Genomic DNA, 23,886 nt, shown 5'->3' with positions numbered 1-23,886 from the left:
TCTGCTATGAGACACCTTACAGTTCTCTGCTTCTGTAACTTTGACCATAATTCAGGCATATTCAAGGCCCAGTTCAAATTCTCCTTCTTCACGAAGGACCGTCCTTACAAAGCCCATATCGGCTGACATCATATTCATTATTTTGTTGGAAAATTCATTGTCTCTTCACCTGGACTGTGGTTCCCAAAAAGGAGGAGATGCATTTTCCAGTTTTCTCTCAGGGCCTAACGTTGTACTCAGTAAAGACTTGTCAGCAAAAACTCTAACTTGAAACCTCAAGTAAAGATTAAGAAATTGACCTTAAAAAGGTAGAGAGAAAATGCAAATCCCTTGCACTTTGAAGGAAATGAAGATTTGATGACAGGGGAAGTAAAAATAAAGACCCTAAAGAATAGAAGATTATCGTGTAAAGTGAAAAACCAGAAAATTGGAGCCTGAAAGAACTGCTACATAAAGACATTCTAAGCACACATTTTTAGCAATTTTATATAACTCTTGTCTTTTTTTTTTTTTTAATTTTTACTTTTTTTAAAAAAAATTTATTTATTATTTATTTTTGGCTGTGTTGGGTCTTCGTTTCTGTGCGAGGGCTTTCTCTAGTTGCAGCAAGCGGGGGCCACTCTTCATCGCGGTGCGCGGGCCTCTCACTATCGCGGCCTCTCTTGTTGCGGAGCACAGGCTCCAGACGCGCAGGCTCAGTAGTTGTGGCTCATGGGCCTAGTTGCTCCGCGGCATGTGGGATCTTCCCAGACGAGGGCTCGAACCCGTGTCCCCTGCATTGGCAGGCAGATTCTCAACCACTGCGCCACCAGGGAAGCCCTAACTCTTGTCTTTTAACATACTTTAAAAAATGTAAGCTGAATGTTGTAAAGGCAACTGCCATTTTGGGAGCACTTCTATTTTCTTCTCTTCTCTGAGGAAATGGGTGGTTTATGTCCTAACACCACAAAGAGCCATAAACTCCTATTTGGGAGAGCAGCGAACAAGGAACGAGCAAGTAGAATGAACAGGGAGAGTAATGAACAAGTCTCACTGCCTCTCTGGAAGTACCACCTGCCTCGCCTGAAAAGGACGAGCAGTGGCTGCAGTTCCATGCTCATGAGCGCAAATCCACTGCCACGTTCGTGCAGCCCTACTTCCCACATCTCCCATAACGGAAAAAGATGATCCTTTCCCTCTTAGGTTGAATTGCTCACTTGATACCCAGTTACACTACTTACATCTGGACAACAAACCAAAGAAGCAGCATTCAAGCAATTTGTGAGGGATGTGCAGACAAGAGAGGGAGAGGCAACTCTGCCAACCCCTTCTGTGCCACTTTTAAAACGGCCCTTTGACCAGAGAGCTCATCTGAGTACAGGCGCTTCCAATCACTTCAAAGAGAGCTCTGCTTTTATGAATATTTTGGGGCCATGGGCCAAGGCAAGTCATGGGCTAGCACCTTTATGCTGGGGCTTTGATCAACCTTCCTTTAATCTCTTATCATGGGTTTGATTCTCGTTTTGCACCTTATCCTCTGGACCCTCTCTGTGCTGACTTTTCTTTGAAGTCGGCGGTAGACTCATGGGTAGAAGGGCCATAGGAAACAGACGCACCACTGTCAAACTGGTTATAATTGTTTTTGTATTTTGCACTTTGAATTACTCAACCTCTCCACATAGCCACACTTGGGCTCTTCAGATGTTTCCTTATCTGTGGGTTTCTGACATCTGAGTAAACAAATGTGGTTTAAAAACAAATAAAATTATTTCACCTTAGTAAGCAGACATAAAAAGTGATGTAGTAAAGGCCAATGTATTGACATGGAATGCTGCTGACCAGATGTTTATAAAGTGAAAAAAAGTGTATATTATGATTTTTGAAAATCTGTATAAAAACAAAGAAAGTCTAAAAGGCCTTTACAGCAGTTATAGCTGGGTGGAGGGATTATGTGTGTGTTTAATTTTGTTTTATTTGCTTATCTTTACTTTCCAATTTGTATTAGATGAACGTGTGTTGCTTTTGCAATAAGAAAAAAGTTTATTTTTAATTTAAGAAAATAGTCACATAAAGACAAGCAAAGTAATCTATTAATAATGAGCTTACTTCTTATGAATGACGATTCTGAATGTTCTACGCTGATAATAAATGGCACACCATTCTTTTCCCAACTAATCTTCTTGTAACATTTCCCCAACTTATTTGATCATAGGAATTTAAAAACAAGCTCAACTACCGTCTGGGATGTTATTAATTACTGTATTCGTTACCAGGGTCTGTTGTGAGGGTATGGATTAGGAGATGTTGTATAAGCTGAGAAAATGTTTGGAGTGCTTAAATCAGGCAGACTTGTTTTGAATCCCTGAGCTTCCCCACTTTTTTGTTGTACAAGAATAAGTAGCTTCCCCAAGATCAAGCAGCTAGTAAATGATGGAGACCCAGGACTCGCACTTAGGTGTGTGTGGCCCCAAGCTCACCCTCTCCCCTCCACACTTTGGCTGCATCAGGTGGGAGTGTGTGAGAAGCAGCGAGCATGCTCCAGCGCTTTCTCCTCCTCCACTCCTTCCCAATTAGCCTTTATTCTTCCCTTGCCATGCCCCCTTCTTTACTTTGTCTGCTCCCTGCCTTTCTGTCGCCACAGCGTCCCTCCCTCCTCAGTGTCAGCCTTATCACCAGCAACGAGTGCTGAGTCCAAGGAAGGAGAAAGCATCAGAATTTGGAGTCTCCAGAATTTGGAGAATTTGGAGTCTGTAGCTGGGAAGAAAGGGTAAAAAACAGATGAATTCTTCACAGTGGGGCAAACAGACAGGAAAGCGGCATGGAGGCCTTTCGTACTCAAAGGCACACCCCGAAGTGCATCTTCTTGAGGTGGACACGTAGCAGGGTTCTTGCCTAACCTTCCTCTGGATAGAACAGGATGGATGACGGAGGGTGAAAATTCTCAGTGATATGTTGTACAGCAGTATTTTTCAACCCTGGCTAACCATGTGAATCACCTTAGAAGCCTTGAAACATACAGACGCCAACGATAGATCCCTGATCAATTAAATCAGAATCTTTGAGGTGGTCCAGGCATTTTTTAAGGCTTTCTGAGTGATTCTAATGTCCATCCAGGGGAGAACTATCAGATTAGACAATAGAGAAACATGGAAGATGAAAACAAGGGAATCTAAGATCAGGAAGTAAAGATGGTCCCATACTTAGATGAATCAGGCCTATTTCTTCTTGCCTTTCCAGTCTGTAAGTACAATGGGCCCATGTCATGACAACCCATATTTCTAAGTACAATTGTCCCTTCTGAGTCCCTGGCACAGGACGGCAGGGAGCCACACATGTGTCTCCTGTACAAGTCCACTCTCCTCAGGTCTCCACTCTCTATACTGGCTTTACCTCCATGACCTCCTGCCCCAGACCCCATCCATAACCTCTGGGGTTGGAGCCGTGTGATACAGGGAGAATGCCTCTCTTCCATCATCATTGTCCTAGAGGAGTTCCGAGGAGGGCTCATGGTGCCTCCAGGTGAAGAGCTCTCTTAGATTTTATCTCCATGCCTCCCTCTCCCAAGAACCACAAGGACCAATGGGCCTGGTTTGGGGGAAGACTGCAACAGCAAAAGCTAAACTATATTCAGAATCACTTCTCTGATGGGAAAGGCTTTATTCAAGGGACATTTTTGTTGAGCTTGACTTTTTATTCCTCTGAGATGAGCTCTCTCTCTCTGAGGAGGCTCCTGGCCCTCTCAGGCAACAGACCAGAGACACAACCACTCTACTCATTGCCAGACATGATTAGACATGGCAGAATTCCAGATACACTGGAAACCTGCTACATGTCTACCTCAAGAAGGGGCAATCCTTGGTCTGTCTTTGAATGCCAATGGCTTCCAATGTCACATGATCCCCCTTTCTTATCTATATGCCATGCTTTCCAACAGCATCAATAGTTTGCTAACTGAAAATAGAATTTTAGGCACTATACACAAGAAATATTTCTATGTTTATACATGTACATTCCATAGAGGCTACTTTTCTGGTCCTGTGTGTGTGAAGGTTCATGTGTGTTTTAAAGAGATTTCTGCATGTGTCAAGTAATCCTGGGGAGACTCTCAGTAAAATAATGAAAATCTCAAATAAATATGATTGCCACAAGCAGCAAATGAATAAACTGGATAGCATGAAGCTCTCTGCTGGCACTTAATTGTGGGTTTAATTTTATTTAATGTGGATCCCTACTTAGTAGATCACTGATGCTTTCCCATGCGAATGAATTAACAGGAATTATGCATAGGGCTGATTCTCATTATTTGATGGGGTTTTGTTCTAAAGTCAACACTAACATTGAATTAACAAATACTGAATCATTGACCTTTGGAAAATACAGTGTTAGGTTCCTATGAGCCTCTGATCACACAGTATTTTCATCAACTGATCAATACATAATCTTGTTTTATGTCTGTTTCTGTTTAATTTCTGATTTAATATATATCATTGATTCATTAACATTGAAGTCACAGCCAATAGCACTACAACTCATACCTGAATGAAGCTTATTCAACACATGTCTTTTCTCTGTAAGGCACATCACAGCCTTCTTGCACTTAGGGGCACTAGACAGGACTTCAGCACTAGGTTTGGGGGCCATTTTAAACAGTTAAATCACTAACAAAAAGCACAGAATATGTGAAAAACATGGCACTAAATAGACTGAGAGAAGGACCCTTGTTTACAATCTCCTTGTTGGACCTCAGCTGGGTACACGTGTGCAGAGTGGTGGAAATCTTTCATCAATCTGTGAATGTCTGTAAATGACCTCGAAAGCACCGTGAGTATTGATTTGGGGGTAACAAATAAATTTTAGTCAGTAGGTGAATTAGCAAATAGGAAATTTGTAAGTGATTAGGACTGATTACACTTTTGTCCATTTTTTCTTTGAGGCTTTTAAAAAATATCCAGGAAAATGTGCAAAACAAGCAACAATATTAAGTGGGAATGGTTTCAAATCACTTCTTTCTCAATTACTACTGTATTTCAAAAAAATCCTGGTCACTATATATTTTGGTGTTGAACATTTTAAATAGGCTAGGCATCTATTTATAACATATATGCCACATATGTGGCTTGGTAGCAAAATTTCTTCACTGATTGTTCTTGCCCTGCGTAAGTAAGGTTTAAGGAAGCCTTTACGAGCAAAACTGTTTTCAGCTTGTTCTCTCCCAATCGGCCTACGCCCTTGGTTTTTTGCTCCCAAAACATTTTCACACAACATTTTCATTTTGGTATCTTAAAAATCACTGTAATCATCAGCCTGGCTTATGACTGTTATGGAAGTGTCCAGAAGAGGTCAGAGAAATGCTGAGGCACCCAGGAGCAAATGCTCCTGTGAAGGCCTTAGGACATTCATTTCTGACCCAAACTCTTATCCTAAATGTTTGCTTTATTAATAGATACCAAGCTTGATATTACTTACTAGGCAATTTTTGACAATTTAAAAATCTCCTTTGACAACATTCTGAAAGTATTGCTGACCTCATTCCCCTGCTGCCACCCTCCTCCCACCATCCCCTGACCAAAATTAAGGCAGAGTCAGAACGTTTTGAAAGAACACAAGGAAAATGCAATGTAATCACAATGGGTCACAAAGGACTCTATTCAGAAGGCAGCAATGTGGAAACTAGAATCTGGGGGACCATTCCTAAAGAGAAAATGACTGAAAATTAGCAAGCACACAAACTAATACTAATAAAACCAAACAGTTTTCATTACAAACATTCTGGATTCTTGCAAAATCCAATCCTCTCTTTTAAACGAAATCCCTGTTTCAAATTGCTTTTGTGATACCTTGGTTGTAGAAAGGTTGGGGGGAAGAACGGGAGGGAACACCCGATGCTGGATGTAATCAGGACTGCTAGTTAATCATTTAGTCAAACACTCCCTGTCAGCCACTGGGTAAGTTCCAGCTAAGCCAAGGTCAAGTCTTGCACTAGTCCAATTGGTCAGCACCAAGAAAAGTCATCTCTATACAACTGTTCAGAAATTACCTGTGGATTTACACAGTAGATTTGAGGGAAGTTCCAAGATAGTGAATTTTTTCTGTAGAGCTGCAATTCTCAGGAAAGGAGAACTATTTTTTGTGTTTTAGCTTGACGAGTAGTTTATAATTGTATTTCATGTATACATGTGACCAATTTACCTTGAATGCATAGTCACAAATGCACACTCACACCCACATACACACAGGCACAAGCTATACATAGTTAACCTGGAATCCAGTTGCTATCAGATTTACAGATAAACTCACTGTCAGATTTACAGGCAAAATGTAAACTACAGGATTTTCATTAGGGTTCAGCCAAAGATGCTTATGTCATAATAATAATAAAAAGTCAATGTTTGACCTGTGTCAGGCACCAAGTGCTTACTTCATGCGAGTCAATTTTCTAAATTCCTTGACACTTTTTCTCATTTAACTGTATACGGTAACAATATTTTTGTCCCCACTTTCGAGCTATAGAAATTGATGGTAAGGAATCTGTACCCAAAGTCACACAGTTGGTAGGTAGCAAAACTGAAGTTTATCCTCAAGCAGTCTGGTGGCCAAAGCCTGGGCTCTTAACTATGATGTTAAACTGCTTCTCTGGTTTTAATTATATTTCTTCCTTATAATATCTTCCCATTGCTCTATAAATAGGACATGTTACCTCTGTTTTAAGGAAACCTAGGCATAGAGTGGTTACATGCCCAAAGCCACCAATATGACTTTAGATAGAGCCTAGGTCTAATTTTAAACTGATGTTTTTCTACAGTATCATCCTTCTGTAACTCCAAATAGCATTAAAAAAATTTTGGAAGCTCCACAGAGAGAGAGAATCCAAATTAAATTATGTAGCAATCACTGTCTTTCTGATGCCCAATTAAGATTTTATTGCTCCATAACATGAGCATAGCTACATAAACTTTTTCACCTCGTCTGACCCTAGATTTTTAGAACTTGCTGATATAATTACAGAAATCTCAAGTCTAATGGACCTACAGTAATAATCCTTAGTTGGCTCTCCCCAAATTAGTGAAATTCTTCAGCCTTATCTCATAGCCCATTTAAATGAATGGCTCACAGCCAAGAGAGGACAGTCAATAATTTTCCAGTAGGGATTCCTCCAAAATTCACAACCAAAAACATTCTGTTAACAAATGGAAGCCCTGAAACTGTGTTACAGTTAAGTTAAAGTGCTGTAAGTCTAAAAATAAATTTTCTTTTTCAAGTCCAATTTGCATTTTAAATCCAAAAAGAGCCTTTGCTGGCAAAAAGCTATTAGAGATTATACTGCAATTTAAATACAATATATCACTTAAAATAAGTTATCAAGGCTGTGTGTTGATTATAATGTTAATGAATAATAATGTTCCTTTTTTAAGGAAAGATATAGAAGGTTATGAAAAGGCTACACTGTTCCCTAAGTAACTCTCATCAGTTAGATCCCAAGCTTCCTGGACACTGGTGGATGTTTCTGAAGAGGAAGCAATGAAATTACATACCCATGTTTCTCCCATTTAAACATTTTGCTATTTTGGATCACACTGTTGAACAAAAATGATCAGTCCAACTTCAGTAATATGTAATTACTGAGAGTAACTCAAAACATTCTGCCTTTGCATCAATTTTGGTTAGGGAGTGGTACAAAAAGATCACAGCAAAAGGATTAGCTGGGTCACTGGTGCTGTAGAATGCTACTTAAAGCGAAGTCAAAACTGTAAAAAAAAAAAACTCTTCTCCAGTGGGCACTATGAAATTTAGTATGTATTAACAAACTAGGCATTTAGTTGACACAAGGTGGTATTAGGCTCCACATGTTTATATTTTTTTAATGAATACGTATCTCTGTTCTATTATAGAAGACTCAGAGGATTATGCTAAATCATTTGCCTTCTCCAAAAAAGATTTTTTTCCTTGTGGACCATGAAAAGACTCTGAAACTTTTCATTTCATTTCAACAACTATTTTTGAGTACCCCTACATGTCTGACACTATTGGGATCTGAATATATGTCATGGTGAATAAACAGATATAATCCCTGCCCTCACAGAATTTGCAGGGCTTCCTCTGACACAAGACTGTTTCTTCATGATGCATATGAACTCCTATAATGTAACTATATCTAGAAATGAAGGGTTGTTATGCTCTGTTCTCAGTTCCAATTCCTGAACTTATGTAGTATTCAGTTGACAAGTAAAGCTCCTATTTTCTGTAACTTAGAGGTAAGGAGTCACTTGCAGTGTGCGTCTATAAATAGGCTTATTATGCATGTATGTGTGAGCTGACCAGGAGTCTGAATGAGCGTACTATGAGTGAAGCAACCTGGGAAAGAGGAAACTTCGAGGACGATGATCAAAAACCAGCAGCACTTAGCCTAATAGAGACATTCAAGAGAAGGCGAGCACAGGGCCTCATTAAAGGACAGCAGAGATGAGTTACTGAGAAGGAAGAGGCTCTGAGAGAACTGGAATTGGAAAAGAAAGGCCAGACTAGTGGAGATTTTGGTTACAAGGAGCTGGAAATGCTTACCTGAGTAGGAAATTAGTTGAAAAATCTCCCTGAAACAGGAAAATAGTGGGAAAGAGAAATGCATACAGAAACTGTTTCCTTGTTGACCCAGTTCTAGCTTAGGAGGGTAGAATTAACTAGGTAAATTAAACAACCAAGGAAGAGAGTAATTGACTTTACTGCTAGTAAAGGAGATAGATCAGACAGAAAAGGGCTAAACTCAGGATATTTGACAGGGAGATACAGAACTGAGAAATCTGATTTACATATGTGGGACAAAGCCAGAATGAGACCACTTCTTTGCTGCTGTATTTGTGTATCAGGTGCCCTAACAAACACCTTGCCTAGACAATATTGGTTTTGTGACCAAGATAAGGAACCTGACAGAATAAATATAAAAAATAAATAAAATATTCATTTATGCAACCAATATTTATTGACAACTTACTATGTGCCATGCACCTTCCTAGCTGCTGGAAACAGACTGATAAGTAAGATAGAAATAGTTATTACAGGGGGCAAAACTAGACATTGGACAGCTAACTACAAGTGAGACGTGAGTTATGGGTAAGCACATAGGATGTGCTGGGAGCGAAGGAGTTAGCTAGGCCAAGATGGACGAGGGAAGGCATTTCATTCCTTCATTCATTCAACAGATATTTGAGTCAGGAACAGAGTTGTGGTCCAGGCAGAGAAGGTGAGTGACAGCCTTGATAAAAGAGGCAACCGAAAGAGGACTGGAGTGTAGAGCGGCTCTCTCTGAGTGTGGAAAGATAGGCCATTCTCAGAAGGAAGGATACAGGATGGATAAAGAATGAAGAGCTAGATCCCCAGGGCCTCAGCATCCCAGGAGGAACCCTACCTGTCTTTGATTGGTGGAAAGAGACCTGTGGGAACTAATAGTCAGGGGCTTGGCCTTTGTCACCCTGTCCGGTTTAGGAAAGAGATCTGATCATGGGAAGAAAGATTTACTCTTGCTGAACTTGCAGGAAACAGCCAGCCTTGTCCTAGAAGTCCTTATCTTGGGCATCTAATAGAAGCGGGTCCTTTCATCCTCAATCTATCTGCATGGCTGGTCAAAAAGTTCCAAATCATCTCTTCAACACATGCCCTTGCCAAGTCAACTTAGGCTTTCAGGAGCCCTAGCTTGGACAAGGTCTCCCCATGAATCTAGACAGAGTTCTCGTGGATTGCAGATGTTAAGCTGCTGGACGACCTCTTCTGTAAGGTTCATACATCATGGCATCATTTGTATGACTGTATGGCTAGGTGAAAGATGGAGCCTTAGACCATCAACGATGAAATAAGTTATCAGTATGAGATGTGCAGTTTCTAAGAAATAACTCAAAGTATATTTCCAGGTAATCCACAGAATATAAAAACAATGATAATTATAGGTACAACCTTTACCCACAGCAACGATTCTAATTCCAACACCTTGCACAATGACTAGTTCATAACAGACACTGCAAAAGAATCCTTCATTCTCAATTAAGTCTTCTGTTAGGAAATTATCACCACCTGTTATTTAAAAGCCATACTTTTACTTTATCAGATCTTAAAATATTTTGATACTCGTTTCTTTTGCCTGTTACTACACTCGAATAAAAATGGCTTTTATTGTTCATTTAAAGTCAGATAGGCAGTATCTGAAAAATTTTGAACTTTCAACACTTAATTAGATTTTCTTATATTTAAATAAAAGAAGACAAAAAACTGATTCCTCCCTCCTTAAGTTTTTAAAATTAATAGGTGTGGTTGGCTGATGGTTGAGGGAAAAGCCAGATCCTTGGCTTTCTGTGTTGGCATACAACATTAGTGAGTCGTTTCTTCCTCAGCAAATGAAGAAACATTTTTCTTCTGTATAACGTGTGTCATGTACATAAACTGGGCTCAGGTAGAAGTAGTCTGAGCCAAGCCAGTGAGACTGAGTCCTATTTTAGATAGACTACAAGGAATCAGCGACAGAGGAAGTTCCTGGCTAAGAGCAGTGGAGAGAAGCTACATAGGGGCAAGGAGCAGCAGGCAGCTGTCATGAGGGAGCTCTACCCAGCAGACGGTGTGTGGTGATCCAAGAAAGTTCTTCAGGCAAAAGGCAATGACGGCTTCCCTGGTGGCGCAGTGGTTAAGAATCCGCCTGCCAACACAGGGGACACGGGTTCGAGCCCTGGTCCAGGAAGATCCCGCATGCCGCGGAGCAACTGAGCCCACGCGCCACAACTACTGAGCCTGCACTCTAGAGCCCGCGAGCCACAACTACTGAGCCCGTGTGCCACAACTACTGAAGCCCGCGCACCGCAACTAGAGAAAGCCCGCGCGCAGCAACGAAGACCCAACACAGCCAAAGATAAAAATAAATAAATTTATTAACAAAAAAAAAAGGCAATGAGGTTAAGAACTAAGCTGGGTTTCAGTCCCAGAAGACAGGGAAGAAAAAGCAGAAACTCAATTTCCATAGCTAGGGAATGAGCCAGAAGTGAGGTCCCAAGGGACAAGGTAGGAACCCACTCACTAGAGCTGGGGTCAGAGGCAGCTCACCAGACGTGAGACTGACTGGAGATGGAGCCAGAGTCGCTGACCTTGCTCTTAGTAAGGGCCTGGGCCTGGAATGGGGCTGATCCTGCAACAAGGGCCTTCACGGAACTCAACCAGTTTGTCAGCTTTGCAAATCTTCCCACTTCTTTTCTTTGTTTTAATTTTATTACATAGTTGTTGAAATACATCATGTAAAGTTTCATAGCATCTATAGCTGCTAACTTATATTCTCTTTTAAAGATTCATATTTGCATGGATACGAGTTTAACGGGACTTTCAAGGTTTCACTTGTGCCATTTCTTCTCACACACTGTCATTTCCTTGCTACAGAATATTATATACACAGGGCTTTGAGAAATATTCTGTTCAGTTAATGACTTTCCATATATTGCTTTTTTATTTGATTCACTTAAATATAATTAAATTATTTCTCTGAACAAATACAATTATTAATACTTTGTTTCTTGGCTTCTAAGTTAGTGAAATCATTAATTGCTATATACATGTGTTCAGGGATAATGAATTCATTTTGGCTTCAGACTGGCAGAGGTATCAGAAACATCCTAATTTCACTCAATTAATTTCATTATACCAGGAAATTAAGCCCCTAGATTTTACAAAAACTTTCTTTCCTGGAAGTATTTATAAATAACTACTAGATCCTCAAGCACATCTTATTATAAGTCTTTAATGATTTGGGAGTTCTTTAAATAAGAATTTCTTTGAAGTTCAAGAAAGCCTTGATTAACAAAGGGAACTACTTAAAAGATATGGCCTAAGCCATCTTCACCATTTTATAGTTGGCTTGCTTGTTTTTGCTTTAAGCATCAAGCACAAAGAAACAGATACACTGCTGGCTACTGGTTACCTGCTAATTGATTTCAGTTTGACTTCCTAATCCTTTAGTCTGTGCTGTGGATCAAACCTCTTTTTATTAGTTTCAAGCTAAGGTACCTACTGTCAGACTTCTCTGGATTGAAAAGTTTTTTAAAAAAACATGTGGTATCTGAAATGTGATAATTCCGTTTGGACATTTTTTTTTTTCTTTTAATTTTGAAGGAAGATCGTGCCTCTGAAAAATGTTTAAACAAACATTTTGTTTTGAGATAAGAACTCACTGATTCACTTGGAGTTTTTATCTAGGTTGGTGAAAAAATAAATAAAAATGAATTCATGAGTAATTCTAATTCCATCAAACGGAGTTCCCGCACAACATGCCAGACAGGCAGCCCTCCAGGGTCTCCTCTTACCGGCTGCTGTTGATCCACTGGAGTGATATTATCACATATGACAACAAAGAAGTCGAAAACCCTACCCCGTGTGGACTAATTTCTAGATCGGGTGGCACATACTATGATTCTAGAATCTGACTCTTGTCAGCAAACATTTCCCTCCATTCAGAAGGGTATCTCCTACAAACCTACCTCTAGAGAATGAAAGAAAGGGCTTTGGGTTTTATGAGGAAACAGGATTAGAAGAGCATTTCTAGAGTCATCTTGGGCAAGAAGGCATGATTTATTAAGCCCTGAGCCTACTCATGGATACTCCCTTCAGCTCTCTGATTTAAGGGAAACCCTCTCCCCTGAAGCTCTCTCTCCCCCAGCACTCCGCACACTGAAAAACAAAACCAGTCTTCTTCTATCACTCTATGCAGCCTCCAAATCATTCCTCTCCACTGTGTTTATTTAGGCTTCTGCCAGCTGACCATCCCCACCCACCTCATCTACTTTATCTCTGTCATCCACTAACTTCCTAGACATTCATCTTTGTTTATTGAAGACTCAACACCTCGCTCAGTCTTCCCTTCCACAAATGTTCTACCATCTTCCCAAGTAACATCAGGGACTATGCAGACAATCTCTGCTACTCTCTGGCTTAAGAATTTCTTAACCTTAGAAACTCTCATGACCTTCACCTCCATTCCACATCTGTACCTGCATTTTCATGGTCCTAATGTTGCTATCACCAAGAATAGTTCTACCTTTGAAATCTTCAACTTGAGTAACCTACACTTTGGCCTTCCCATCCTTAGGAGTTTTTTCATTTATTTATTCCCTCTGCACCTGCTCTTCTACTTTACTGAGAATTCTCGCTTCATGCTCACCCTGTTCTTCCTTTGCCTTTCTTTTACCTTCTATCCAGCCTACATCCTGTGGTGTCATCATTTAAACCATCAACCCAGCAAAGTGTTTCATTCCCTCGCCCCTGCAAATGAGCCTACCCTGAATCTTCCCAGCTGCCTACCTTTTCCCTTCCAACTCTAGGCTAAGATATTTAAGAATGTTTTCTACAGATTTATTGATTGACTGTTTTATGGCAAGCTTCTTATGAGCAGGGACTTTGTGTTGTTCACTTCTGCATCTGCAGCAACTAGAACAGTACTCAGTAAATATCTGTGGAAGATATTACCTGTGAGGCTGGGAAAACCCCATAACTTCCTGGTTTAATGCCATTTCAAATTATGGCCTTCAGCTTCAACAGGGCCATCAATTCTGTGCACAGCCCTTCTACGTGGTCCTGCTTAGCCTTCCCTCCCACTCCATACACTGGCCCTTTCCGGCCTTCAATACCCTTACTTCCTCGTACACAGAGAAAATTGAAGTAACTGGATGCTGAGCCACATGGCTTCCCGTCCTTCTCAGCCTCTAGCCGTACTTGCATGCACACTATCACTGCTGCTTTCCCGCTGGTAAGAGAGGAAGAGGGGGTCCTCCTCTGTTTAAGAGTGGTCCTGCCATCTTTTCTCCGGATATATCCTCTCTTACATCCCCAGGAACAAGATCCATCAACTTGCCCATCTTCCAATGGAATCTCCAGCCTCTTCCTTTCTGCCTTCATTTCTTGTCCTACTCACCCTCTCAGCTGCATTTAACTTCAGTGATCAGACTCTGATTTTTAACATACTCTCTAACTCTTGCTTCAGTGATTTTACACTTTACTGATTTTCCTTGTACCTCCTTGCCTACTCCTCTTCAGTTTCTTTTAAAAAATCTCCATTCCTTCCTGGGAAATCTCAACCACCTCACCCCTACACTGATGACTCCTGAATCCTTGTCTCCAACCTTGACTTTCCTGAACTTCGCCACACAGAAGACTCACCAGTATCTCAAATCTACACTGTCTCAAAGGGAACTTTTCGCTGCATGGGCCCCAGCCTATTATCCAACCAGCTCTTCCTCTGTGTTCCCTGGCTCAGTGACTGGCAACACTTACCACCTAGTTTCTCAAGCCAGAAACTTGAGTTACATTTCACTCACTTCTTTTTCACAACCTCACATATTTACATAAACACTATGCCTTATAAATTCTACCTCTTAAATATTTCTCAGATCCATCTATTCTCTCCACCCTGTTACCATCAAATCCAGGCAACCATTAGCTCTCATCCAGATTAAGTGCGCAGTAGCCCAATTCCTTGCCCAGAGTCATTCTTTAGGTACAGTCAGTGATCCTTCTCAACAATTCTGATCAAGTCATATTTCACTGAAAACCCTTCCTTCTGTAACTTCCCATTGCTATTAGGAAGGCTCAAACACTTTACCACAGACTCCAAGATTCAGTTTCTGCCTATCTCTTGTGCCAGCACTCAAACACCCTTCTCACCCCCACCCTCACATCCACATTCATGCCCGCTGTGACTCAGCCCTATAGCCATTCTTCCAGTTCTTCAACCTTGCTAAGCTCTCCCTCATACCCGGGACCCAGAAATAGTATTCCCTTGTGTGGGTAAATCTTTGTCTCCACTTCACCAAGTCTGCGCTAGCCAGCAGGCAAGCTTGAATACGCCCCACCTCTGCTTAAAATCCTTTAGATGCTCCCCATAACATATTTATTCATTTTCTATAGACTTGAAGAGGAATTATAACCCAGCGCATTTCACATTACACTCCAGCCATCATGAACCACTTGCAGATCCTACACTCACCCAGCCTTTGCATGCGTCTTGCATCCAGCCTGGGCACATGCTGCCCTCTGCTCCACTGGCCTGGCAACCTCTGAGTGGCCTTCTGAACTAGCAGGCGACATTTCCTCTGGCGAATGCTTTCCTGGCCCTGTTAGTTACAATCACTCTAGCTGCCAGTCTATAATGACTGATGTGGTTTAGGCGCCCTGTTCTCAGAGTGCCTGTAGCACACTGCTTCTCTCTGCCTTAGCACTTACCCAAACCGTATGGTAATTTTGTTTATTGGTCTGTCATGCTGACCAGACTGTCACTTTCCTGAGGGCAGGGTTTATCTCAGTTCATACTCCCAGTGTCTAGAAAAGTGCTCAATGTTTAGAAGGTGCACAATTAATGATTTTGAGAAATATAAAAAAATGATCGAAGGAATAGATGAATGGATAAGGAAAGACATTGTTCTGAAGTCTCTATGAAAACATTCGTGCCCGCTTTCTACTGGGGAAATTCAGGGGGACAGTCCAGGTTCAGCTTCTCCATTATTAGTAGAAAAACAGGCCTAGTGACCTTCCGCTCTGACTTAGTTTTTACTGAGCAGCACAGTCTGAAATCGCACCTGTTAAAGCAACCAGTTGGTTAACATATACCTTCTTTTAAAAATGCAAATGTCCAGGGAATTCCTACATATCTTAATGTCAATTTATTTACTTAAATTCCTTTCCCCCAACACTTATCAGAGACCAGTCCGCTGAAGGAATTGGAACTCTGCGTGTCAGAGAGGAGGGAGGTCTGGCATGGGTATATTTTAAAAGCTTCCCCAATTATCCTAATAAGCAGCCACAGTTGGGAATCACTAGTCTTCGGCGCTTCTCAAACTTTACTGTGCACTCTCCTCTCCTGGGGGCTTTACTAAAAATGCAGCTGCAGATTCAATAGGTCTGAGGTGGGGCCTGAGAATTTGCATTTTTGCAAGTTCCCAGCTGGTGCTGATGGTACAGTAGACCACGCTTTGAATAACAAGAATCTAGTTATTCTCCTCTTACCACAGGCCTCTGGCTTATTTACTTTTAGGGGTTAATCACTGGGGAGGGAAGGGCTAACAGTGAATGTCTGCAAGGGTGAGCACAGAATAGCTACGTGTTCAAATCAAGTTGTGCTTGACTGGCTTTACAGAAAACAAACAAAAAAAAGCGTTTTGCTTTACAGGAAACATGGATCCAAGTGCCCATTTCTGATTGTGTTCATTTTACAGTTCATTCACAGGCTGAACTGTCACTCCCTGTGCTAAGATAGAGCACAGTAGTCAAGGAAAATGTTAATAAGAGATGACACATTTTTACCCGAGACTATCTAAAATGTACTACTCTCCCTCTCTCTCTCTCCCTCCACCCCCTACCCTCTCTCTATTTTTGGCTACACCTTCCACTTAAAAAATATATTGACTGCCTTCTTTTGATTCTCACTAAATAGCTTTTTTTTTTCTCAATAAATAGCTTTAAATAGCGCATCTGTAACTTTCATGAAAGAACACATTAGATGGGATATATCTGTGCATTATACCTGTGGTGCATCTCCTTGAAGGATGCATAACGTGAAATAGGCTGTCATTAATCTTTGCTGTTTCTCTGTAAAATAAGACACTTTTAATTTCAATTTTGTAGATAAGGAAAATGAAATGCAGAGAGCTAAACTGACTTAATTAAGATTGCATACTAACAACACAGGATGTGGCCTGAACTTACATCTTAGTTCTACCATGCTATTGGCTTAGTGGAAAAAAAAGCTGTAATCTTTCAAAAGATTGTGCCTTAATTATTCATAACACTTGCATCTCTTTGAAATAAAGTTTACTATTTAACAGCCTTGCTCCTGCACATATCTATTGTTGGAATTTATCTATATTCTAGTCATCTAATTATTAACCTACGTTGTTCATAAAAGAATTCAAAGTGGCCTTACAGGGATACAGGAAATAAAATCAAATACATTAGCTGAGAAAGAAAGAGGAGGGCAGGAATAATGCTAATGAATCAAGTGTATACAAAGATTATAATTATAGGTTAAGAACAAATCTCCTGACACACTCGTAGTCAAGGTGAAAAGGGAAACATTTCACAGAACGCTTATGAAAAACCAACACATTTTCCCAGAAGCATGATTATCCCCAGTAACTACTTTGTGGTAGACCCAGTATTCTGCCTTTGATTTAGAGATGACGGGTCCACCTGGCCCTACCATACCACATATATCTCTCACTTCCTCTGAAAGTGAAACTCCAGCACATGCAAACAATGCTTCCAATGTCTAATTCCGAAATAATTTCAACTTCCTAGTTGATTTACAATTTCCACAGACTTTTCATCAATATAACACTAATATGATCAAATAATAGGTACTCACTCAAACTGAGAAGCTTGTTATTTAGTGACTTGGTAGGCACTGAAAACTACACATAATCACTTTGAATTGTGGAAATAGGAATCAACGGACTCAACATTTAATTACAATAACAAGCATAAGATCAAAACAGAAGATAATTACTTACAAATGGACACTGGAGAGATGGGAAAAAAAGGGATAAGGGTGATTTTGTTGCTTTTTATCCGCATACCATAAAATTCACCCAATGACTTTTAATACATTTATACAGCTGTGCAACGATCACCACAATCCCATTTAGAAAAATTCCATCACCCCAAAAGGTTTCCTTGTGCCCATTTGCAGGAATCCCTGCTCCACTCCCAGGCCCTAGGCAATAGCTATTTTACTTTCTGCCTCTATAGTTTTGCCTTTTCTGTAAATTCATATAAATGAAATTATATAATATGCAGGTTTTATTATTGTCTGACTTATTTTACTTAGTATAACATTCTTGAGGTTCCTTATTGTTGCATGTATCATAGTTTGTTCCTTTTCGCTGCTGTGTAGTATTCCTGTTTATAGCCATACCATATTTTGTTTATTCACCTATTGAGGGGTATTTGGGTTGTTTCCATGTTTTGGCTTCTATGAATAATGCTGTAATTTAAAAATCACATGAAATCCCTTTGAGGACATGTATTTGCATTTTTCTTAGGTAAATACCTAGGAGTGAAATTGTTGGGTTGTATGGAAAATGTATGTTTAATTTTCCACATAAATTGCCAAATGTTTTCCAAAATGGTTTTTATATATCGCATTGGGATGTACTGAAATATTTTACATTCCCACCCGCTATGTATGATAGTTCCAACCTCCACATCCTCACCAACACTTGGTATTGTCTATCTTTTTTATTATAGCCCTTCTAGTGGGTATGGGGTGAGGGTGTTTTGAACAAAGAGAATTTATTCCAGTTTTCAGTCACTCAGAAATCGGATCAAAACAACCAACCCCCACCCCAGAATTTCCTTTTCTGAATGATCTCAGAGAACAAAATTTTTCAAGATTCAAGGGCTTGTGTAACTTTCCCCTTATAGGCGTTTTAACGCTTTATTTTTCAATTTCCCTTTAAAAATCTATTAATATTATTAACTGGAGCTTCATATTATATCAAAGGCTTATTGGGAAGCACCTTGCTACACCATGGATTTTGGCAAGCAGGACAAAGCAAGACCCTTCAACTGCAGAGGGGTCTTCCCATATTTCTCAGTCTACAATGTTGAATATAAAGCTGGAGTCCTCACTCTCCCCCACCCCCACAAGCTGGAGTTTATATCCACTCCTTTACACACAGGTAATGTTTGCAGCTGTAAAATAAACCTTAAGATTCCAAATAAGCTTATCAGGCATCGCTAATTTTCTTTCCCTTTAACCACTTAGTCCAACTTATCTATGTTATCAATACCTTGACCTTGCACTAAAAAAAGATGGTGCACTACTGCTTAAAATCTACCCAGAAGGTAAAAAAAAAAAAAAAAAGTTACATATGTATTTATCACATCACTGATTCCCTTTCTTGGAAAGGATGTGATTGACAGATGCTAATTTTGACTGGAGAATTTTTGAAGCAAGTATTGCTACACAATTGTCAGGAGAATGGTGTCAGGGAAGCCGCCCAAAGCAAATTGCCACATGCCACGTTTAAATTAACAAAGGTGTGCTTCAGCAGCCTTTCCACTAAGATGCTGGCTGCGTTCTTATTGCCTGAAGGATTTTTTCAAGCTAAATTACATAATGAAATAGCCTCATCTCCCACTCTGAAAGGCTGTTACATGCCTGGCAGCCCTCAAGAGTCAGTCTGTGGTCTTTCCTGTACTCATCCAGTTGTGTCATTTTTCTTCGTGGAGGCTTCTGGGGTGTTAACAGGCAAGAAAGGAGGGACCATGGCCCACAGCAATGCAGAGATTCCTTGTTGCTGCCAGGAAAAGGCCAGCTGGTAACAAGATACTTCACTTAAGGCACTACCAGGATCTGGCCCTTGAAGAAATGATCAGATATTTGGAAGGTTCATTTACTTCAAGGGTTATAGCTCAAGCCACACAAAAGTGATTATAAATCAGAATATGAATACATAATCTCACCAAGCTTAACATATCTTTCAAGTGAACAGAATGCCTCCTTTCCTTGTATTAATATTTAAATACTCATCAAAAGTTTGCTTGATGAGTAGAGAATTAAAGTAAAGGAAATGGATAGTTATGAGAGGTTTCATCCAGGTCCTGACACTCCACAAACCTGTCCCTCAGGGCTGCCACAATTGTGCAGTGTACAACCTGCACAACTGTACAGATGGTCTTGCTCTCTCTTGAGAACTGTATTGCTCATGTACCTTAACTTGGTTTCTCTATCCCCTGGAGAGTTTAGGACTACACTGTTAATGTTTGCTTCTTTAAACCCCTCAATTCCATGTTGTGTTTGATGTACTAAAATCACTGATAAAGCTGATTGCTGTTCTCAGTAAAGTAGCTTGTTTCTTGGTCAAAGAGATATTCATTCTCTTCCTTCTTAGTCTGTATTTAATTATTTCAACTCTCTGAGAGTCATCTTATGTCCTTTCGTTCCAAGTTCTAGCATGAGCGGAGGCAATCTGCTCTCCAATACTGTATGTACAGGCATAGAGTATTAAAACTTTGATAGACTCCTGGTCTCCTTTGAGGCAACAGGGAAAAGTGGTCATGAATACAGGTTCTGGAGTCAGGCTGCCTGGAGTGCAATCCTAGCTCAAGTTTGTTTATCTGTAAAAGGAATGTATAATGGTACCTACCTCACAAGGTCATTATGAGGATCAAATGTAAACCGCTTACAATAGTGTCAGACACATAAACATTCAGTAAGTGTTAGCTATTATTATTCTATTTTATCTTCTATTTTTACTTTATTATATTCTATTAATATTCTCCTGTATTGTTATACCCCTTTATTAACCTATTTAGCATTTCTTCCTTATCATTGTATGTTACATACCTCAATTTAGTAATAAAACGCTAGTTTAGCAAGAAACACTGTGTGTGTGTTTTAACTCTTCAAAGACAGCCCCCAAATAAAAGAACTATGGAAGGGTGTATTATTAGTTCCCTATTGCTGCTACAAAACATGGCCACAAACGGTGACTTAAAACAACACAAATTTATTATCTTATGGCTCTAGGGGTCAACAGGGCTGCATTCCTTCTGGATGCTCTAGGGAAGAACCATTCCTTTCCCTTTCCAGCTTCTAGAGACTGCACACATTCCCTGGCTCTTGGCTGTATTACTCCAAACTTGGCTTCCTCTGCTTCTGTTGTTACATTTTTCTCTCTGATTCTGACCCTCCTGTTTCCTTCCCCTTATAAGAACCTTGTGATCACATAAGATAATTCAGGATAATCTCCCCAATATCCTTAACTTAATAATCATCTTTGTAAAGTACCTTTGGCCTTATAAGGTAACATATTCATAAGATCCAGGGATAGGAAGTGGACATCTTTAGGGAGGCATTATTCTGTCTACCACAAAGGGAAAAGCATTAGATGATCTCTTGAGATTATTTAAGCCAGTGGTACCCAAGTGGAGATGATACTGCTGCCCCAAGGAGACATTTGGCAATGTCTGGAGATACTTTTTGGTTGTCACAGCTTGGAGAAGGTGCTGCTAGTCACCTAGTGGGTAGAGGCCAAGGATGCTGTTAAACAGCCTACCATGCACAGAGCTGCCCCCCTCCCCATAACAAAGAATTATCCAGCCCAAAATGTCAACAGTGATGAAGCTGAGAAACCCTGATTTAAAGTATATGATTCCTTGAAATCTTAGTAAGGTTGCAATGCAATGGAAGCCAGTTTCAGGATTTAGATTTACACAGAGACGTTTGAGAAATCACAACCAAGCTCTATAATTCCATGTTTTTAACAATCTTATATAGTAAATAAGAGATGAATAGTATTACTCATACTTTAATAGTAGGGTTTTGAACACTGCCTTAACTTGTTATTTGTTAAGAAGTGCTTGTTTCATTTTAGGTCCGGTGTAATCTTTCACAGGGATGCATTTTTTATACATGCAAGTTAATTTAAAGTATGTATTGTAAACAGCATTTTATGTATATTACAAATATTTAAATTTGTAGAGGCTCAGACTTAAAGGACCCAACACCAAACAAATTTCAAGATGATCCACAGCTTTCTGCAATATTCTATTTTTGCCTTGGTGTGGCTTGACCTCCATCCATTGACTTCAAAGGATCAAAGACAGAAGTACACTTGCCATGACTTTCCCTTCCATGAGGAGAAAGATTTCAGCTAAAACCAACTTTCACTTGAAATAAGCACCTTGGGTATCAATACGTAACTTTTCCAATTCTCAACAATTTCTGTGCTCAGGTTTGAATTCTCCCAATCTTTTAAAGTAATCTATAGAATTGCTGGTAGGAGACTTTATATTTTTTTCAACATCTTTTTTTCTGTCTTTCTTTTCTTTCCATCCACGCCACTCTTTCACTCTCTCCCTTTTTTTTCTGTCCAAGATTTCCCCTAGAGTTTTCTTAATCTGAAGCAACTTCTAAAAGCAATAGTTATGTTTTCTGTGGCAGTAAATATTTTCTAACCAGTAGAGGACTCTGTGTGTGTGTGTGTGTGTGTGTGTGTGTGTGTGTGTGTATGTGTAGGGCGTGAAAACTTTATCCATAAGAGTGAGTTTCATCATTTTCCCCCCAGGGAGGAATAGTAACTACGAATATCAAAGTATTCTAGCAGCTTGTGAACCAACAGAGCAGAATGAAGAAAAACACACAGCTATTCAGCAACATTGTTTACCACTGAAGCTATTTCTATTGTATACATTTCTCTGCCAAGATATAGTTCTGTGAGGTGCTTTTTACATTTGCTATGATTTCTAAACTACAATTAAAGGATACAGTTTAAATACATTTTAATGAGTTAAGCCTTGCCAACCAGTATAAAAAAAAGCCAAAGCCATACCTCTAAACATTAAGTCACATGTAAGAGTCCAGATTCCAAATGTCATATTGCTCCTTGGGTGGGTACCACTAAAGGAACCTGCTCAGATCTCTGGGGTACAATCACCTGTAGGATTTTACAAAGATACGCCTACCTAGTCAAAGGATCTAGTTTCTTCAAAAATAAAATCCAAGAAAAAAGAGTGAGAGGGAGAAAAATCCGAGAGAACCTACAGATTAAGAGACTTAATAGATGCATCAAGTGTATTGAGGACTGAGAAACTTAGAGATAATTAGAGGGCAACACATAAGTGGGAGTTACTCAAAACAGAATAGCATGAGCATATAATAGGGCAGGTGGTAGAGAGAAAGGAGAGGTAGGATTTAGGGAGAAGCAAATGGTAACTTTGACAACTTGGGCGCATACCAACTCTGGCACAGAGACCCTGGGCATCTCCCAGCCAAGGCACCTGTGCAGCCATTTCCCTGAGGAATAAAGAAACTTCTTTTGTTTCTGGGAAGGCCCTTGGATGGGAAAGTGCATGTTATTACACTGAGGAGCAAATGGCTGGTATCCCAAGCAGGTCTCCCTCAAGCTACCCACATCATGTCCCAGAGTGTACATGTGCACTTGAGATGCAGTGGGGGAAAAAAAAAAGGCAAAAAGCCATACAGAAAAACAAAGAGCACATACATACTAAGGACATTAGACTATAACCTAGAATCCCAAAATATTTTCCCATTACTATTTTGCAAAGGTCAGTGAATAACAAAAACCCAGATAAGACAGTCCAACAGAAAATGGTTAAAAATCATTTGGGACAGATTATTTCTTGGAAGAAATGTAGGCATCAGAAAGGAAGTTTAGAATCTCTTGTCAAAGGGCATAAATACTGTGTTCATATCCAAGGTGCTATGCCAGCTACCACCTTTCTTCTCCTTGTCAAAATGTTCTTCTTTTCTTCACCACATTCTAATTGATGTGACTTCTATAGCTCCATACACTTCTCTGTTCCCTTCTCTGACTTTTCTTTTCCTTCTACTCTAATTCTTGATGTCCTCTTAAGTTCAGCTCTTACACTTCTTCTACTTTTAGGAACTCAAATATTTCCAAGGCTTCAGTTATCACCCCTTGGCTGACAGATCCTAAATTCACTCGATCTCTACTTTCTTGCTGTCTATCTCCACTTGGATGTTACCCCTGACTTAGATGCAATAGGTCTAAATCCACATTAATCACATTCTTCCCTAAAACAAACTTACGTCGTAACTTTGCTATTTCTGTGTGAGCTGCCACAGTCTCCCGAGTCCCTTGAGGTTTCAAAGTTGGTGTCATTTTCAAAGTATTCATATCCTTCATTTAGCAAGTCAGTGCTATTGAGCCATCCCATTGTTCCTCACATTGCCTCATAGCTCTTTCATCTCACCGCAGGCAGCCCTCCTAAACTCACACCTGGATTACAGAAGCAGCCCCTACCTGCCCTCCCTCCCTAGCTTCTCACTCAATCCACCCAGCCTAGCATTCCCAGAATCATCTTCCAACTTTTGCCTTAATGAGTGATCTGTTCAGGAAAACATCCTTTTCT

At 40.1% G+C, this 23,886-nt stretch overlaps 1 protein-coding gene across 5 annotated transcripts in view; it reads right to left on the bottom strand.

Annotated features, from left to right (window-relative positions):
• MME (membrane metalloendopeptidase) overlaps positions 1-23,886 on the bottom strand; it is a 91,034-nt gene that overhangs the window by 60,526 nt on the left and 6,622 nt on the right. The window lies entirely within an intron of this gene.

The sequence above is a fragment of the Balaenoptera physalus genome, assembly GCF_965194825.1.
Source record: "Balaenoptera physalus genome assembly, chromosome: 4".
Taxonomy (NCBI): domain Eukaryota; kingdom Metazoa; phylum Chordata; class Mammalia; order Artiodactyla; family Balaenopteridae; genus Balaenoptera; species Balaenoptera physalus.
Note: the sequence above shows the minus strand (reverse complement) of the source record. Positions and strands in the feature narration are given on the sequence as shown.